Source organism: Callospermophilus lateralis, chromosome 6, assembly GCF_048772815.1.
Source record: "Callospermophilus lateralis isolate mCalLat2 chromosome 6, mCalLat2.hap1, whole genome shotgun sequence".
In the NCBI taxonomy this organism is placed as follows: domain Eukaryota; kingdom Metazoa; phylum Chordata; class Mammalia; order Rodentia; family Sciuridae; genus Callospermophilus; species Callospermophilus lateralis.
Genome location: NC_135310.1, coordinates 66,308,637 through 66,330,782, shown reverse-complemented (window position 1 = coordinate 66,330,782; position 22,146 = coordinate 66,308,637).

The window sequence follows — 22,146 nt, the reverse complement described above, 5'->3', positions numbered from 1 at the left end:
TAAGATAGATATATGTGGGTCAAACATATTTTTTTTAATTTTGTTTGTGTTTAAATTTTCTATAACAAAAAGTGTTTTAAATGTAAAAAGATCATTAATATATTAGATAGGAGATTATGACCAATCTAATGAAAGAAAATAAAACCTTTCTGAAACTCATATGTATGGGAACCTCATCTATCAAGAACATAATCAAGGAATAAAATATACTCTACATAAAAGGGAAGGGATTCCCAGAGTTCAGAGCTCAGTATAAATTAGATAATATACTGTTACAGATTATTTGTATACCACTGCACTATGCTAAAGAGAACTAATAGTCTGAACATTCACAGTCTTAGAGTCATTTACTTTTGCTAGAATTTACTAGATTTGATAATTTATTTAAGTTCTGTAAGCATTCATCTCCTCATATATAAAATGAATAGGATAGTATCTACCTAAAATGTATGTGATGAAGTTTATATGTGACTAAACTTTTGCCTATTACTTGGTATGCATTATATGAGGTAGCTAATAGTTTTAAGCTTGAGTGTCTATTTGCCTAGACCTCATAAAATTAAAGTGAAATACATCTACTTGATTTTCAAAGAAGAATGATACCCCTGCAGAACACCTATTAGGAAAACACAGAAAAAATCTGCAAGAGGATATTGGCTAATTTTAAAGGCAAGAAATCTGAGTCTTTGTAAGCATAAGGACCCAAAGCCCTATATTCCTTGCAGAAGCTCCTATATCCCTTCGTATTACAAAAGAAGTTAAGAAATGATAAAGTTGGGCTGGGGATGTGGCTCAAGCGGTAGCGCGCTCACCTGGCATGCGTGCGGCCAGGGTTCGATCCTCAGCACCACATACAAAGATGTTGTGCCTGCCGAAAAACTAAAAAATAAATATTAAAAAATTCTCTCTCTCTCTCTCTCTCTCTCCACTCTCTCTTTCTCTCTCCACTCTCTCTTAAAAAAAAAAGAAATGATAAAGTGATTATCAAGAAATATTAAGAATATGGGTAATAAAAACTAGTTTTCATAACACACATGCTTTAGATCTTGGAGGTATAACATGTTTAACTAATAACAGCACGAATGAAGAAGTTTTCCTGGGAAGTTCTTTGTCTAGAACCTTTCTTTTAGCTCTATTTTACCCTGGGGTGTCCTTGGAATTTTCTGATGGACTCCCATTTGTTTAATCAATGGGTGAATAAAGATCCCACGGAGGAATTTGCAACATATTTTGGAAAGCAAAACCCATCCTTCCCACTAACATTCATTAGCTGTGTCCTCTGCTAGCTACAAGGACCTGAAAGACACAGTTTTCTTGTACTTCCAGGATATGAGGACAATAACTGATTGTCTGAGATATAATCAAGAAACAAAGAAGTGTCTCATTAGTTCTTGGAAGGAGAGAGAGAGAGAGAGAGAGAGAGAGAGAGAGAGAGAGAGAGAGTCAAATAAAGCTTCTCTATGCAAATTTTGCTGGATTATAAATTTTTGGAGATTGCATGACTTGGTAATTTCGAACTTCCAGCTCATACTCAGTCATAGTTTCTGTTAACTAGCAGATTTATTAAGTAAATTAATCCAGAAAGCCTAGTTTCATAAGGATTCTCTATAATATTATATTTATGGCATTATAATTTGTAAATAGTCTGTCTTGGTATCAAAGAGAAAGTAAATCATAGCAAAAACATTTCAGTGTGGTCTTGAATACCCTTATACATTAGTGAAATAGTTGAATTAAGAGATTACTGTATTTGAAATGTCAGAAATATTTGGACATTTTGTTGGACCACATAGAATTGTTCTCTTATTCCTTGGGCTATAATTTTCATAAAGATAATTATTACACACAATTCTGAAAAATAAATCTAAGACAGTTATATACAAATTTGTCTATTTTTTGCTTCCAAAAATGATGTGAAATAGATTGTATTTTTTAAAGTATTTCTCTCTCTCCTAAATCCAGAAGCATAGAACTGAGAGGAAGTCCCTCTCTCCTGGTTTTCTTCTGGTGATCAAAGAGAAATGAGAATAATTTAATTTCTTTCCAAAAGCATTTAAAAATACTTTAAAATCTACTGGCATGTAGCAGACAGAAGGAGAAACTTGAGTTGCAAGATATGCTGTAAGTGTTGCAGGTAGCAGAATTACACAGTGACGATGGCAGAGATTCTGCAGAAGTTCATTGTTTCTGGGTGACATTTTGGACGATACCATGAAATCATGCTAAAATCATTTATAGGTCTTATGTTTGAGGATGGATCAGACCACTGATGAGAATTAAAGACAGTGAGTTAAGGTGGTGAGACTTTAGAGGGAAAGAAAGAAATGTTTTTGTGAGTAATAGTGACACAATAAAACTGTTGAAATTTAAGAGTTTCCCTGGGATGTATTGTAGATGTTCTAGATAGTTTCTCCATCTTTCTACCATTGATTCTGGTAGAAATCAGTTCAAATTATGACTCTTATATAAAGCACTGAATTTTATAAAAAAGAAACTAATGGACAAACAGCAAGTAAATTTTTTGCTGAAAATAAATGATCATTTTCACTTATTTGATGTATAATAGTACCTGAACTTCGGTGAAATTTGAAACTGATAGAAAAATGTTGAGAAAATGTAATAGAGATGTTTCAAGGGTGGCCCAAAATAGGTAATTTCAAAAGAAGATTTCATATTTAGTAACATTTTTAAGAGATTCAATCTATATTTGTTTGAGTCCTAGAGTATAACATCTGAGAAAGCTGCTTTCAAAAGATTTCTACCCATCTCAAAACAAAGAAAAAAGGGAAATATTGAGCTTGGTAATCGAGATTATGTGGGATATGCAACAATGGTCATATATTGTCCATATAAACAGAAATCAGTCCAAATTTTAAATTTACAAATAAAATATATAAATACATTGTTTACATTGCTTTATTCTGATTTAAAATTATTGGTTGGGATTAATATGATTATTGGCTTTTTTAAATGAATTGATAACCACAAATGAAAATGTTTTTCAGTTCTTTTCACATCTCTCATTATCTAAAACCTATCTATTTATAATTAACTTTAAAAGGCATGCTTTTTATATTCTTTCTCACATTTATCATTCACAAAGTTTAATTCTAGAAAAGTAATCTAAGAAATACTTTCTAAACAGGGTTCACCCTGCACATACACAAAAATACCCACTTCAAATGTACATCAGAAAGATGTGTATGGTTATATTCTTAATACAAATTAGTTTCTTATGTCAAAGATTATTAAATTTTCTCTAATATTACTGAAATAAACAAATGTCTTAAAGCTGTTCGTTATTCAGCTGACTCAATAAGAAATAAATGCCTTCCTTTTCAGCATAGGTGGAGTTAAGTCTAAACCTTTTTTTTTTTTTTTTTTGCTTTCTTTCATGAATAGAATTTAGCTGTACTAAGGTAATAGTGCAAATTTACAGTATCCATAAAAGCACTGTTATTGTATTGCTCTGCTTAATGCATTGGGAAGAGAAGACCACTTGGCAGACACCACATATCTACAAACGAACAAAATGCACTCAAATCAAAATTGCATTATTTTTTGTCAATAATTTGTGTTATAATTTTTATGGCAAATATTAATGGAAAGAATCCCTTAAATAAAAATGAGTCTGACGTTTTCCTTTTGTTGTTGCAGCCCTGATTGTATTTACATCCAGTCATTTATTGCCCATTAAAGGAGTAATGCTATGTTAATGTAAGGGGGGAAAAAATCAATGCTACTGAGATCAGTAGCTGTGGGGGAACAGTGCAGCAGCTGGTTTGCAAACAGTGAGCCCATATAGATCAATGAAATTACAAGCTAAATCTGCTGATGCTCACAAACTGCTCTGGTAGTGTGCTGTCTAACCTTTTTCAAGTTCAAGAGCTCTAGAAATCCAGTGATAACTAAATGGGGAAAAGGGCAAAGGCAACCAGAGGACAGTGAAGATGCATCTAGAGTATTTTACTATGATTTATGATATTCTACTTTTGAAGCTACCAAAATGACTGCTTGCTTTAGTCAGCTTTTCATTGCTGTGGCCAAAAGACCTAACAAGAAAAATTAGAGGAGAAAAAAGTTATCTGGGGTCCCATGGTGTTAGAGATTTCAGTCCATAGCCAGCTACATTTCCTGAGGTTTAAGGTGAGGCAGAACATCATAGTGGAATAATGTGGCTGAAGAAAGGTCAGGACATGGACAAATTTCTCTGCACCAAGAAGCAGAAAAATAGAAAGTTCCCCTCAAGGATAAAATATAAACCCCAAGGGCATATTCCCATCTATACATCTCCTCTGGCCACACCCTTCCTGCCTTCAGTTACTACCCAGTAGGTCCCTATCAGTAGATTCATTCACTGATTGGATTCAGATTCCATGATCAGATCATTTAACCTCCAAACATTTTTTAATTCTCTCACACATGAGCTTTTGGGGGACACCTCACATCTGAACCATAACACTACCATTAATAACCTATAGAAGAGTTCTATAATCTGTCAGTGAGCCTTCACATTCAGAAAATCTGTTATCTTAAGAGGACTCTTAAACCTGGAACATCAGAAGTCCACATGATATTTCACAAATCTGTTTGTTAAGGTTTCAGACATATTAATCAGTAGGCTAACATTGGAATTTTAGAATATATGGCATGTTGGATTTGACAACTTATTGTTCTATCTAAAATTATCAAGAATCTGATCCTCAGTGTATACATTAACTATTAATAATAAAGAGAATTTTAGATAGAAAAAGTTACCCTCATAGGCTAAATATTGTATAAGTTTTTAGAAAACTATGCCAAAAAAAAAAAATCCCCAATATTGTATGTAAAAAGTTAATGTACATTGAAATACAGGAATACAAGGGCCTATTTTAGGAAGGTTAATAATATTATTTGTCAGAGATAACTATCATTATATACTGATCTAGTCCTATAAAGATCAAGTCACAGGGCTGGGTTTGTAGGTCAGTGGTAGACCGCTTGCCTTGCGTGCATGAGGCAGTGGGTTCGATCCTCAGCACCACATAGAAATAAATAAAACAAAGATATTGTGTTATCTACAAGTAAAATAATATTTTTTTAAAAAGCTGTTAAAAAGAAAGATCAAGTCACTTTGTCTCACTATACTATAGAATAAGAAAGAAAGTTTTTAATCAACTAGAGTTCAAAAGCAAAATGCTTGGTGCCTCTCTGAACAAATCTGAGGAAGAGACAGGGATGGTCAACTTTGCTATCAGTCTAGAGTTTGGTTGGCCCTGTAGCTATTGTTTTTGTTGGCTTTTTTTTTTTTTTTTCACTGATTTAAAGTTAGAGAAAGGAAGGAGAAAGATCTTTTTGTTTGTTTTTTTTCATCAACAATTTGATAAATTTAGACTAATTTAGTACAACAATATTTTAAAATTCATTTTATTTCATGTATGATTTTGTACTTTTATATTTTTATTGGAGCATTGTAATTGTACATAATGGTGGGATTTGTTGTTACATGTTCGTATATGCACACAATATAGCAACATAATTTGTTCCTAGTATTTCCCCCTTCCATTCCCTTTCCTCTTCCCTTCCCCAGTTCCTTTCCTCTCCTCTACTGATCTCTCTTTGATTTTCATGAGATCCCTCCCCCTGCTCTTTTTTCCCCCTTTTTCCTCTCCAGCTTCCATATATGAGAGAAAACAAAATATTACCCTTGACTTTCTGGCTTATTTTGCTTAAAATAATGTTTTCAAGGTCCAGCCATTTCCATGAAAATTAAATAATTTCATTCTTCTTTATTGCTGAATAAAATTCCAATGTGTGTATATGTGACTTTTCCTATATCCACTCATCCATTTATGGACACCTAGGATGGTTCCAGTAGTTTGTCAATTGTTAACACAATTCATATATTTAAAAAAAAAAAAAACTTTTCATCTCAATAAAGCAATTTTCGTTTCAATTTAAATGATATTATTATCATGATTTTTCCTATAAGTATTGCATTTTACAATTTTCTTATAGCTAAACCTTCCATGGGTATTCAGCTTTATTTTAACTACATTTCCCAAGCTCCACAAAATGTGTGAGAGAGAATGTGCGAGAACATTTGGTATGTTAGTCAGCTTTTTGTCACTGTTACCAAAATATCTGACATAATCAACTTGAAGGAGGAAAGATGTACTTTGGCTTACAGTTTCAGAGGTTTTAGTCCACAGTCAGCCAGTTCCACTGATTTGTGCTAGAGGTAAAGCAGAGCATCATGGTGGAAGGGTGTAGCAGAGGAAAACTGCTCACCTCACTGCAGCAAGGAAAGGAGGCGGAAGGGAGGAAGAGGAAGAGAGAAGGGCCAGGCACAAGATACACACTTCTAGGGCACATCCCCAGTGACCTACTTCCTCCAACTAGGCACTACCTCCTAAAGTTTCCATCACCACTCACTAATACCATCAAATTATTAATCCATCAATGAATTAATCCACTGGTGAGGTCAGAACCATCATGATCCAATTACTTCCCAAAGCTGAAACCTCTGAATATTGGTGCATTTTGGAACCAAGTTTAACACATGAGCTTTTCAGGGGACATTCTAGATCCAAATCATAATAGTTGGCATCCATAGAAAAGAATCGTCACAATTTGTTGATGGAGAAAACAAAACAAAACAAACAAAACAAAATAAAAACAGAACTGTTTAGAACTAGAAGAAATCCTTGAGATTGGACATGTAACACAGATATTTTTCTATCACCTGGAAAGTCTACACAACTCTCTCAAGGTCACACACCTATTAAATGACAACATTGAAATTCATCCAGGCATTTCTAGGTCAAAGGCAATATTGTCTCTATCCCATGATGCTGATACATTTATTTGGGAGGGCAAAAAAGAGAAGGTTGTAGAAGGCAGAAGAAAGTAGAATGAAGATCCACATGGGATGTTTTTATTCAAAGGATCACAGTCATAATGTGAGAACTAAAATCATACATGAAATAAAATGAATTTTAAAATATTGTTGTACTAAATTAGTCTAAATTTATCAAATTGTTGATGAAAAAAACAAACAAAAAGATCTTTCTCCTTCCTTTCTCTAACTTTAAATCAGTGAAAAAAAAAAAAAAAGCCAACAAAAACAATAGTTACAGGGCCAACCAAAATCTAGACTGATAGCAAAGTTGACCATCCCTGTCTCTTCCTCAGATTTGTTCAGAGAGGCACCAAGCATTTTGCTTTTGAACTCTAGTTGATTAAAAACTTTCTTTCTTATTCTATAGTATAGTGAGACAAAGTGACTTGATCTTTCTTTTTAACAGCTTTTTAAAAAAATATTATTTTACTTGTAGATAACACAATATCTTTGTTTTATTTATTTCTATGTGGTGCTGAGGATCGAACCCACTGCCTCATGCATGCAAGGCAAGCGGTCTACCACTGACCTACAAACCCAGCCCTGTGACTTGATCTTTATAGGACTAGATCAGTATATAATGATAGTTATCTCTGACAAATAATATTATTAACCTTCCTAAAATAGGCCCTTGTATTCCTGTATTTCAATGTACATTAACTTTTTACATACAATATTGGGGATTTTTTTTTTTGGCATAGTTTTCTAAAAACTAATACAATATTTAGCCTATGAGGGTAACTTTTTCTTCATGTAAATAATAATCATACTTCCCAAAATGATTATATTTTAAGGATTATACTTTTAAAAACTATCAGAGAATTGAGTCTCCTTATTAATTTTAGAATAAACTAAATATGAACAATCCATATTTTAGCTACTAGTGTTTAAGTTAGTGTGAACTCTGCTGAATTTACCAAGTGTTATAGTTTTAAATTTTATTTCATAATACTTATTCTAATATTGTCAGTTTTTCTGTGTATATTCACTCTAAATTCTGAAATCCTCATTGAATATTGCATAGTAACTGGATGGGATATTATTACCTCCAGTTCAGATGAGGGAGCAGAGAGAATGTCAAATGTTCACCACTATGACAAAATGTCTGAGAAGATTAACTTAAAGGAAAAAAGATTTATTTTGAGTCACAGTTTCAGAGGTTTCAGTCCATGGCCACATTGGTTAAGGTCTGTGGTGAGACAGAATATCATGATGGGGAGATGGGAAAGAGGAAAGCTGCTCACTTCTTGGCATCTAGAAAGCAGATACAGAGAAAGGAGCTGGGAAGAGACATATCCTTCCAGGTGATTCCAAGAGGTATGACTCCAGTGATCTGCTTCCTCCACCTAGGCCCCACTTCCTAAAGTCTTTGCCCCATTCCCAATAATATTCAGTTTAGAATACATTGGTGAGGTCAGAGCTCTCATGATCCAATCATTTCACAAAAGCCCACCTCTGAACATTGCTGCATTGAGGATCAAGATTTTATCACATGAGCCTTTATGGGGACATTTGAGATCCATTTCATAACATTGTCATTTGGCTCTTGTCACTTGCTAAGCAATCAGAAATGAGAACTCAGCTTCTGGAATCAAACTTTATTATTTCACTGTTGCCTCTCTTTGATGCTTTGAATTCAAGTACATGAGGTAATACAAAAGCTGAAAAATGTGAAGAAAAACTTTAGTTGTATTTTGTTCCACTGTCTTCAAACTTGAGTAAAGATGTCAGTTTGTATTTTGAAAATATAGGACCTTCTAAAGATCAATGAATTAAAACTGACAGGGCATCACGAAATTACAGTAAGGTCTGCACAAAAAAGATGAGAGATAATGTACACTTCTGTGTTGCTGTACATGTGTAGGATGTTTAATATGGCAGCATAGAGGTATTGTGGAGTTAATCATGCTTGTACCAAAGGAGAGGTATTGCCGAGACATTCTTAATCTGGAGATTTCCTTTTTGAGCAAATAGAAGAACAATCTCTGTACTTCTCATCTCTTCCACCATCAGAAAAGAGTAGTGCTGTCCAGGGCAGGCAGGTACATAGAGGGAAAAGAGAAAGCAGTAACTATAGTTGGCAGGATATACACACTGAAGGGAAAGAGACCTCTGTAATTTTCAATGAGGCAGCAGTTCTACTGCCTATCCTTTCTGTGTCCCTAACACACAATCTTGTATTATGTAGGCCCAATTTTAAGTACTAATCTATGATTGTGCTCAAATGAAGCACTACCTAGTCTCAAACATTCTAATCCAATGGCTTTGAGTTTCAGCTCCTTCTTGCTTATGGGCCTTCATGTTGTGATAACCCAAATTTACCCTGTTTTCTGATTTATGGATATTCCTCTTCATGCCACTCTTGATTTCTTGTGCACACTCTTGATTTTGGAGATATTCACAGATTTTGGTAACAAAACTTTGGTCAATTTAGAGTTGCACAACTGAAAAAGCTGAGCTAGTAGCCCATCTACTGAAGTGCAAACTGAATATGTCAAATAAGTGAACAGAAATAACAATAATGAGGTCTGACATGGTAGTGCACAACCATTTGTAATCCCAGTATCTCAGGAAGCTGAGGCAGGAGGATCCAGAGTTCAAAGCCAGTCTCAGGAATGGCAAGACACTAAGCAACTCACTGAGACCCTGTCTCAAAATAAAATACAAAATAGGGCTGGGGATGTGGTTCAGTGGTTAAGTGCCCCTAAATTCAATCCCTGGTACCAAAAAATAAACAAATAAACAAATAAGCAAACAAATAATAATAATGATAACTAAAACTTACAGCCAACTAAAGTCTACTTTGAACTTTGAGTAATTGCAAAGCAAAACAAAAACAAACCCCAGTCTCTGCAATTTATGTAAAATTTGGCTATTCAGCCCTGATAAACTCATTTAAAGGCATCACAAAGCAAGGAATAAACAAAGACATACAAAAGCAAAGCATATATCAGGTTCCCCAAGTCTAGCATGGCATTTCTCTTCATCTATGAGGTGTATAGGATTTCTGCATAAAAAAGGCATCTGAATGATTACTCTTTGAGGATTAGATGTTCTCCTCCCTCTCAATAAATACACAGAACTAATCTTTGTTATCTGTTCTCATTCTCCCATCTCCATTGGGCTTTTCTCATCTTAGTGACCCGATTTTCAACACTAAGAAAACTCCGACTTTTTACCCTGCCTATGCCATCCTGGGTCAAGTATTGTCTGTATCCCTGAGGCTCTCTCCAATGAATAGTTCAGCCATTATATATACAGACAAAAACAAAAGAATAATGAACTAAAAAAAACAAAACAAAACAAAACAAAAAAACAGAAGAAGACTTTTAAGATGCATTAATGAGAAAAAGTTTTATAAACTCTTTTTTTTATGAGGACTGGTTCATATTAGATATGTACTTAGGCAAGTATACTAATTATTATTATAAATAAAGTATTTATAGTAATAATTAGTATACTTGCCTAAACTGACTCTTGGTGAAATGCACATGATTCATTTCACAATATGACTTTTTACTTATGCTTACCTAACCCATTTTTTTTTATATTGTGAAGTTCCAAATTAACATAATCTATTAATAATATTTTAAAAAGTAATACTGTATCTGAAATGGCTGTAGACAATCAAAAAATGGTAATCACAATTCTGATGTTATCGGGCAAAAAAAAAAAAAAAAAAAAAAAGATAAGCTGCCGTCTCTGAGCATGTTTCCTTAATAAGGCTCAATCTGGTCTGATTGTGCAATTCTTTCCAGGTTCAGAATATAAGTAGTCAAGATATTCTTTTTCTTTCAATATGCACCAAATAATAATACTATTTGTTGAGTGAGTAAATTGAGCAGTGGTATGGATATGTAATTCTAACCAATGTGTGAGGGCTAATAAATGTTGGATAGAAATTTATTTAGAGGTCACATTGGTAGAATATTAACTTTGTATTTATGTGCATGTGTGTTTTGGTTGGAAGAACTCATTGAGGTATGCATGGTAGGCAATCACTCTACCACTTACCGCATTCTAAGCCCTCCTAATTTCTTCTTTTTGTAACATGTATATCAATGATACATGCAATACACAGTATCCAAATTGATTTGTGTGACAGAAGTATATACCCATGAAATCACCTCCTCAGTCAAGAACAGAACATTTCCATTATTCCCAAGAGACTTTTTGCATCCCATTTCACCATTACAGTTTATTAGATCTGCTATCCATAGCTCCAGGCAAACATTGTTCTTATTTTTATTGTATTACTATAAATTAGTCATCATTTTTAACAATTTTATATAAAAGTGTTCACAGAATATATACCCTTGGCTCTTAACACCCAAGATGATTTTGCGTCGATTCCTGCTGTTGTATCTTTTAATTGCCCCCTTTTTTTGTAAGTACTGTTCCTTAGTTTGAAAATATCACATTTTGTATAACCACTTAGTTGTTAATTGATGTTTAAGTTGTTTGTGATTTTGAATTTTGTGAATAAAAATGCTGTGAATATTTATGTGCAAACCTGTGTAGACCTATATTTTCATGTCTTTCTGAAAATACCTGGAGTGGTTGGGTCATATGACATGTATGTTTAACTGCTTTACGAAACTGATGAATAGTTTTCAAAAATGATTGTACCATGCTGAAATCTTGTCTGCAGTATATGAGAATCTTAGTTGCTGCATATACTTACCAAGACTCTGAATTGTAGGTCCTTTTGAATTTGACCGTTCCAATGGGGTCTGTCTCATTAATTTGCCTTCCCTAATGACTACTGATGATGAGCATGGCTTCCTGAATTTATTAGTTATTCATATATTTTCATTTGTGAAGTAATTTTCTTCTTATTTTTATTGAGTGTAATCTTATTGTATTGTAACATTATTTATTATTCAGATATAAAATATTTTTATCAAATAAATGTACTACAACATTTCCTACCATTCATTCAAAGACCTGCCTTTTTATTTTTCTATGGGAATCTTTCAAAGAAAAAACATTTAACTTTTGATAGGGGCTATTATTTACTATCTTTTATGATTTGTATCTCAAGAATACATTTGCCTATCTTCATATCATCCATTTTTAAAATGTTTTCTTCTAGAAGTTTTATAATGGTTGCTTTTTATATTAAAATCTATGATAAATTTAGAATTATTATTTGTATGGTAAGGTGTAAGAGTAGGTGTTTGTATTTTTTTCATACAGATATCTAACATTTCTTGAAACAATCTTTGGAAAGTCTGTCCTTTTTTACCAAATTTTCTTAGTATCTCTGTTAAAAACATTTTCAGGATTTTAATATGGATCTACTTCTGTGTTCTCCTTTCCGGTGGTTTTCATCTTTTTTAAAAAAATCCTATTTATTTTAAAAAATTACTGAGGACCCTAAACACTCTTTTTTTAATTGTTTATATGAGTTATATGTAGTAATACTTATACTACTAGAAACTAACACTGAGAAATTTAAAAATATATATTTATTAGTTTTCATAAAATTGTCAATAATAATCTTACTGTGTTTACCTAAACAACATACATTCATGAAAATATTTAAATACTCCAAAAAGTACTAACAAAAGAACTTTGTATAATTACAAATGTCTCTAATGTCTGCTTCTGTGATAAACCCATTGAGATATTACAGATAATTTACATTATGGAAAACTGCACTGTTCACTTATGAGAGTATGGTAATAAGAAGGTAATGGGGAATCTGTTCTTATTTGAGAAATATATTTAATTCAGTCCAAGATCACATTTTAAGAATGAATGCTTTTATTTTAAAAAAATATGTATACATTATTTTGTTAGTACCACACTCTCTTGTTTGGTGTAGACTTATAATTAAGCCTTGAAATCAATTGATGTAAGTCCTCCAATTTGTTCTTTTTTTTTTTTTTTTTTTAATTATTTTAGGTAGTCTAGGTTATCTGCATTGCCACATAAACTTTCTAATCAGCTTGTCAATTTCTCCTTAAAAGACTCTTGTTATTTTCATTAGTATTATTTTTAACTCTAAATTAATTTGTGGAGAACAGATATGTTAAAAAATATCGAAGTTTTCAACCTATGGACATAGTTTATTCCTGTGCTTATTTAGATATTCTATACTTTAGCTCAGTAATGTTCTGTAGTTTTGAGTGAAGAGATAGTGTATGTATCTTATAAAATTAGTTCTATCATGCAACATTTGGTTTGATTGTAAATGAATTTTAAAATTTTTATTTCCTAATTATTAGTTGCTAGTATATGGAAATAAAATTATAAGATATTACTAGTTATACTGAAACATTGGTTAATTTATTTGAGTTTATATTATCAATAAATAATTATAGCCACTAATAATAATTACTAAGAATGCAGAATTATGATTGTTATATCTTTTCAAGAAATTGATCCTTTTATATTATAAAACATTCCTCTTTATCTCTGTCAATCCTCTTTGACTTTAAGTGTACTTCTACTGATATTCGTGAATTTTTTTAGCCTTTATATGTTTGCTATTTTTATGAGTTTCTTTTTTTAAAATCCATTTATTTTTGAACTTATGAACTTCTTTAAATTTAGGGTATATTTTTGTAGAAAACATACTATTTCTTTATTATTCTTCTGGTTATATTTTTCCTTTAATTGGCACGTGAATTCATTCATGTTTTTTAAACTTGATTTTTAAATATTTTAGACTTTAATTAAAAGTAGGAAAAAGATTCAGAACTTTCCCAGAGAATCTTTGCTCAGCTTCCCCTAATGCTAACATACTGCATGCATACATAATATCACAATATAGACTAAGAAATTACTGTTAATATTCAGCTGTCCTATAAATTTAATTGGGCTTCACGAGTTTATTTACTAGCTTTTTTTGTCTTGTTTCAGGATGCAGTCAATGATCCTATAGCATACTTAGTTGTTAAAATACTTTTATTTACTCCCAAGTCTAATAGTTCCATAGTCTTTCCTTTTCTCTCATGATTTATTCACTTTTGTTGAATACCTAGTCAGATTTCTTATAATGAAATCCCTCAGTTTAAATTTGTCTGATATTTAGATGAGATAATAAATTTTGGCAAGAAAAATACAGAAATTATTTGTTCACTGCAGATATCATATAGGGAATGCATGATGTTGCTATATCTTAATGGTAACGTTAATCTTGATCACTTGAGTAAGTTAATGTATGCTGGATTTTTCCATTGAAAATCTTCTTTTTTTTTTTTTTTCATTTTTTGATTGATTAATACCCTGAAGAATACATTACTATTTAGTATCATTATTTATCTGGCTAAAATGATATCTATAATTTTATTATTTGCATTGTTTCTTCCTTAGGTTTTTGGTTTGTTTTTCTTTTTCCTTTTTTAATTTTCCTTGGATTATTTAAAAGCTGTTTTTACTCCATAAAAGTTATCTTTTGCCTTTTTACCCATAAGTCTTAATTTTAAGGGATTGTACTAGAATTTAAAACATACATTTATAAGTTTTAAAAGTCTACTTTAAGTTAGTATTGTTTCACTTCACATAAAATAATATTGTTTCATTTCACATACTTTCATATATCCATTTATCCTTTAGGAAACTCTCCTACGTGTAATCATTGTTATATGAATTACATTTATGTGCACTATTTACTTAGCATTTCTAATGATCTTCTGATCTTTATTTATTTCTGAAGACCCAAAATTTATCCTGGTATTATTTTCCTTCAACATTAGGACATTTTGTCAGCATTTCTCTTAGTGTAGGTCTGGAAACAACATTGTCTCTTTTACTATACTCCACTCTCTACTGATCATTGGTGTTTCCTTGTATATAATGTGTCATTTCAATTTACTCCTGGGCCAAGGAAGTGAACAGACACTTCTCAGAAGATGATATACAACCAATTAACAAGTATATGAGAAAATGTTCAACATCTTTAGCAATTAGAGGAATGCAATAAAAACCACTCGAAGATTTCATCTCACTCAAGTCAGAATGGCAGTATTAAGAATACAAACAAGAGGCTGGAATTGTGTGAGGCCCTGGGTTTGATTCTCAGCACTGCATGTAAAAAATTAATAAAATAAAGGTCCATCAGCATCTAAATTGGTACAGTCGATATGGAAAGCAGTATGGAGATTTTTTGGAAAACTGGGAGTGGAATCACCATTTGACCCAGCTATCCCTCTCCTCGGTCTATACCCAAAGGACTTAAAAACAACATACTACAGTGATACAGCCACATCAATGTTTATAGCAGCACAATTCACAATAGCTAAATTGTGGAACTAACCTAAATACCCTTCAGGATATTTTTTTTCCTTCGGTTTTAAGGGTTTTGCATTATATGTCTAGGGATAGTTTGCACTTTGTGTTATCTCTTAGCTTCTTCATTGTTGAAAGTATTCTTGAGAACGTCACATTTTTCTAGGTCCTTGGATACATTGTAATTATGAATAATGTCCTAGATATTTGGCACGTTATATTTTGGACTCTCTTGATTCTGTTGTATTCTTCAAAGAGTGCTATTGTTCTGTTCTAAAAAACAATTAATTTGATGAGATTTAAACTTCAAATTTTGTCCTACTTGTGATTGGCAGCAGCTTTGATCACTGGCTTTTGGATTCTCTCTCACTCTGATGGCTCTGGTTGCCCCATGCTCCTCATTTAATTCCTCTATCCAGAAACATGGTCAATTTCTTGTTAGTTTTAGCTATTCCCCTCTGCCAATGTAGTTGTGACTGCCCACAAGACAAGGCCACAGAAAACAGGAAACTGTCAGTCTCATCCTCCAAATTCCAACTCCCTGGTACAATCTATCTGCTTTGTTCACTTTTCAGAATTATTTGTTTGCTTATTTTATTTTGTTCATTCTCTCCACTGAATTTTCAGTTATTATTGCCGGAGGTCAGAAACTTACCCTTTCATAAAAGGAGCAGACTCTTTGTTAATTTATTTCTTGATGACACACATGTATCTCAGTCAAAGAAGTTAAGAAATCCTTGAATAGCATAAATGCTCTATTGTCTGACTTGTCATATGATTATATTTCTATAAATAGACACTGAATATTTTGAGCTAGTAGGTATGGTCTTCTAAATCTTGGAAATTTATTCTATAAAACAAAACCCCAAAGGAAAAAAAATGAAGCAAGAGAGAGAATTAGTTTTTGCTTGACAACATATATTTTGAATAAACTCTCATGGTTGATAAAATGAGAGATGATAAAGCCAAGTCATTCTGACATCCATATAGCATTCCAAATTTGATATGTAGTTGCATTTTATTTCTTCTCTCACATGAATAATACTTGTAACTTTAAGAAGCTTCTATTAGTGACCCAAACTGAGGAGGTAGTACTATGCAGTAGATAAAAGCAATTGTTTATATTTGTTCTCAACTCCACAAGTTCCTAGTTTTAAGACCCTGAAGGAGTTACTTAATTTCCTATATATAAGATTTCTCTATCTGGAAACATCAAGGTTATAATATATCTTAAAAGTTTCAAATAGGCAAGGAGACTTATAAAATACACAACATAAAATGTTAATATTCTTAGGGTTCCTTACTTAGGTCTTGGTGGGGAAATTTATCATTATTCAAGTTTAGCCTCAGCTTCTCTTCCTTTTTTTTCCTTTTATTATTTTACATTCCTATCTTTTTACCTTGTTGATCCCTCTGACTAGAATTACCTCCCCTGTTTTCTATACCCATAAAACTCCTTTGAGGTATATTCTTTTAAAAATTGCACAGTCATCCCTTAACACATAGTTCAAATGACCCCTGGAAGGCCACATCATGTAGTGGAATACATAATTGCTTTGGAATCAGGTAGATTTTTAGTATTTCTTCTATCATAAGATGTAGATAGGTTTATTAACCTGTTAAAGCTCATTTTTTAAATCTAAAAATGGGAAAATTATCTATATAAAAGGAAAGTGGTAAAGATTAAGTGAGATGGCATTTTTAAGTACATGATCAGTCTTGAGCATATTAGCTGCCTAATACCATTGAATTTACTTCCTTCTCTTTTCCCATGTCATTCTACTATGAAGTGTTTTTGAACACTGTCAAAAATATCATGTCTGTACTTCCTTTAGTATGTCATTCAAAATCCTTATCATTATCCATTAATATAACTTGATTCCTCCTTGATGGCAGAGACCTATACTTTTTAAAGTAGCTTTTTATTTTATTTATTTATAATTTTATGTGGTACTGACAATTGAACCCAATGCCTCACATATACTAGGCAAGTGCTCCATAACTGAGCCATAACCTGAGCCCCTTAGGTTTTATATCTACCTATGTACCTACCATAGCACCCGAGCCACTGTAGATTGTCTAAATGTTTGTTTAACGAAAGAACAAAAAATACTATCAAACTGGATTTTATTTGAACATATAATTTTCACTTACTTATTAAAACAATCTGAGAGGCCATCAAAGGACATTTAAATCAAATGAAGTATTTGAAGGGAAAACAAATATGAGGACTTTTCTTTTGTCTTATTCTGACATTTTTTTTAAGGTAATGAAAACATCCCCATGACCAGAAATCCTCAGGAATAATTCCTCTTGACTGCAGTAAGTACCTACTTTTGAGGAATAGAAAGCTGATGAGCTGCAGGCTTCCCTGCTGCTAAATTCATCTAACAAGGCACTCCTGATGTGTTCTGATTTTAAGGCCAATGGGAACGCTATAGATTGGTTTGCTGCTCTCTTTCCTGATAAAGAAAGGACTCCAAGATGTGCATGTTTGTTGGTAAATAAATTCTGGTGTGAAATGGGATCCAAGACTCAAGCCTAAGGCATCAAAAACAGTAATAAAATGAATTTGTAAGGGTATTGCCTTTGGTACTTCTAGGGAAAGGTGTGCACAGCTAAAGTAGAGCTGAGCAATCAGGAATCATCTGCATCTGTGCTCCTTGTAGCTAGGACCGGAAATGACCTTTCTTATATTTCTAAGATAGTTGAGAGATATTGAGTCCTTTCAATGGATTAATCTCTTTGAATAAGTTATGTAGTTGGGAACTGAAATAATGGTCTCAGAAATGCCCTAAAAAGACTGGTGCAAAGCTTGACAAATACTAATAACACCAAAATGGTCTTTTTTATTTTATGGAGAAGAAGTAACTCAGTAAAAAAAGGGCTAGACTTGCTCTTGAGGAACCTTGACAAATGTTACCAGCTGAGAGAAAACAGCAGGATAACTCAACTCCAATTGCTATATTCTCCATTAAGGAAAGTGTTATGCAAATGGTAAGATAGAAGTGACACAAAGGAAGGAAATCAGATTTGAGACAGGACACAGATGCAAGAGCACATGCAGCTATAATGTGTGAGTTAATAACCCTAAATCAGAGAGACATACTTCATGCTAGGTTACTGAAAGCATGTAAAGACAGGATCACAGAAACATTATTATTAATCTATTAGAAATAATGAAAAATCAGCAAGATAAAAGACAGGGAGAGAGGGGGAGAGAGAGAGAGAGAGAGAGAGAGAGAGAGGGAGAGGGAGAGGGAGAGGGAGAGGGAGAGGGAGAGAGAGAGAGAGAGAGAAGAGGGAGGAGAGAAAACAAGTATGAGAGAAGAGTATTAGGCAGAGGACAAGATGAGTTGTGGAAACCACAGCTTGCAAACTTTGTAATAATATTTAGCAGATATTACTCAATTATTAATCTCTTAGGAAAAATAAAGCATTAATTAGGAACTGAATTATTACCATCTTGTAAGTCCCAAACTTATAAGAGCTCAATAGTAGGAACTATTTTGAAGTGTTATCTTTTCCCACACCAGTCATATGGAACACATTACTCTTAAGGTGCTGGTCAGCAGAAATGAGTGTAAAATGATATTATAGAATGTACCATATTACTAAACTATGATATTCAAATTCAGTATGGTACATGTATTAAATGCATTCTCACATGATATTTTCAGCACACAACCTAATTGTATATCAAGGAACATTTGTATGTTAAAATATTTATTGAGAGATCAAAATAATTTTGGGCATGGGGTATTTTTGTCAGCAAGTTTGAAGAGTTTTCTGCACAGTGTGCTAATAACCACATTCCTTGTCTGATCATATTTAAGAAAAGAGCAATGAATTTGCAGCCATTATTATAATATATTATGATATTTAGATATAACATATTTTTTAGAGCAAAATATCTGTGATTAGTCAGACTTGGGTTTGAATTCTGTATCTGATACTTACTGCCCATGTGATCTTGGGAGATGAATTGGAGTCTGTAAAATGGAGATAATAAATGTACCAACCTCCTAGAGTTTTTAGAAAATTAAATATGATATATACTTAACTTGTTCAGCACAGTAAAAACAACAAGAACAAAAGAAAAATCAATACATATTATCTCACAGGAATGATTTGGTGAAGATACACAAAGAGCACTATGAAGAAACATAGGAAGCAGAGCAATTATTTTTATGTGGAGTAGGAGTCTGAGTTGACCAGGGTAGTGGAAGTATGGAGACAGACACAGAGAGCACATGTTCACAGGCACAGAGATAATGGAGTTGATGCATTTCAACTGCAAATAACAGTTACTTAGATTGGAGGAAGGAAAAACCTGAGGAGACAAGTTTAGTGAATAACGAGGATGGCCAGCAAGGCAGCGGTCACATCAAAAAGAGCTTTTTTGCATGTCATATTCAGGAAGTTAAAAGATATACTAAACTTATGGCATAAGAGAAGGTATCAGTACAAGTTGAAATAATAAACACTGGAAATATTTTAGTAAACAGCAGTTAAATTTAAGCAGCTAACAGATTAAAATGGAATAACTATGCTTGTTCTTTGTTTTTGTTTTTGATTTTTTTTTAATATCAGGAATTGAACCCAGGAGTGCTTAATCACGGAGCCACATCCCTAGTTCTTTTTACTTTTTTTATTTTGAGACAGGGTCTCACTAAGTTGTTTAGCAACTCACTAAAAAGGTAAATGTGGCCTAGAATTTGCAATCCTCCTGCCTCAGCCTCCTGAGCCTCTGGGATTACAGACATATGCCACTGCACCTGGCTGCTGATTCCTGTTCTAAATAGCATATGTTTAAAGAGGCATCTCATCAATGTGCTTAGTATATTAGATGACACTCTCCAATAATTTTAGGAGAATCTTGCCTTCAGTTTTTGATGTTTATAATTTTGTTTATGGTGTGTTTTTTACCCAAATGTAAATTATGGCATTTGTTAAGGTCCCCACAAGGTTTATATATGTGGTAATTCTGAACCTAATGCAGCATATACTTACTTTCTAGACAGAAAAGAGAATTAGACATTAGCAACTTAAAAGAAAGATCAGTAATGGAAGAGAGAAACCAATCTTCTTGACTTTTTCCTTCTTGTTGATGTTATTGTTATTTCAAAGGAAGACTTTAAATTTTCGTACCTTCTTTGAATCTCTTTGAGATGGCATCAAAATTTAAAGCAGTTGATTTCTATCATGAAAGTGACACCCTGAATTCTTTAAACATTGGGAATGAAAGCAAAGAAAGAACATGAATTTTGAAAATTTTGAAAATCTAATTTTCAAAATTTTGTGTATGATTTTTTAGAAAATATCTGAATGGATACATCATTAGAAGAAATTTTCCATGGTATTGATGATGGTATGAATGGACTATGGCTGAAATAGTAAAACAAGAGAATAAGAGTAAGTAATCTATATGCATGTACACAGTGTTATGGTTTGGATATGAGGCATGCCCCAGAAAGCTTATGTGTTAATGCAGAAATGTTCAGAGGTAAAATACTTAGGTTAGTAGAACTGTGACTTAATCAGTGAATTAATCCATTTGCTGGATTAATAATTTGAATCATTATTGGGTGGTTACTGAAGTAGATGGGATGTGGTCAGAGGAAGTAGATCAAGAGAGGTGTGCACTTGAAGATTATATTTTTTCCTGATTTGTCACTCACTCTTTGCTTCCTGTATGCCATCACCTGAGCAGCTTTCCTCTTCTTTGTTCTTCCACCATAGTGGTCTGTTTCAACTCAAAACCAGAGCCATGGAGTTGGTTGATTTGGACTAAGATCGTGTAAACTTTTCCTTCACTTCTCTATGTTTTTTTTTTTTTTTTTTTTTTGGGTACTGGTGATTGAACTCAGGAGCACTCAACCACTGAGCCACATCTCCAGCCCTACTTTTGTATTTTATTTAGAGACAGGGTCTCAGTTGCTTAATGCCTTGCTAAATTGCTGAGCCTAAATCAATAAATTGTAATCCTCCTGCTTCAGCCTCTGGAGCCATTGGGATTACAGGCATGTGCCACCACACCCAGCAGGTAATTTTTTGTTGAGGGCTATATGGTCTAATGTGATACATTTAATGGCACATAGAGATCTGTAGAAAGATAAAATTATAAAATACAGCTGCTCTTCTTACTTTCCATGTTAATTGTACAGATTTTTGAGTTATATAAAATATGTAATGGTGTAATGGCTTATACCAGAAAAATATTCAGATAGAAGATACTTAATAAATATTTGATGAATGAATAAAAATTGAATTTCTAAAAATTGGACCATATTAATTTTTCTTAGAATATGTTGTAGAGGTAATAATAATTGGCATTATATAAGAAGATATTAACTCAATATCTGATATTCAGTGTTTTCAGGCAATAAAATACACCTTTTAAGACTCAGGATTCTTTTACTGTAAAGTGAGTATAATCATATTCTTCATGAAATTATTGTTTAAGATACTATACCATTAAATTATTATTCATTAGATATTTTTTTGAGAATCTTCTGTCAGTAGTTGTAGTTGTATATATATATAATATTTATTTAAAAATTATCATTAGAGATGGATGCATCATTAGAGATGGATATTATTTTTAAGGTGCTTTTAAAATTCTAAAAATTTTTACATTTGGACTAATAAGTTATTTTACTTTATAATTTTATTTTATTTTGTATTTTAGAAGAGAATAGCTAGTTCTTGCCCATTCTGAAGTATTAGCATATATGCAAATGAATTAAATTCTGAAGATTCTAGAATAAATTAGAATTGTACACACACTTCAACTTCATGCTACAAGTAGATTTGTCTATACTATTTGTTAAAGCACTCAGTATTGAATTCCACAGCTGATAGGATTAAGTACAATACCATACATGTAATAGACTCAAATGTACAGTTATAATACTACTGTAGAATAAAGTGTAGTCTTATGGATGTCTTGTGTGTGGGTCAACAAGTCCTGGAACACTTGCCTTTTAACTGACAGCTGTCACTTGTGGTCTGGCTTATTGCTA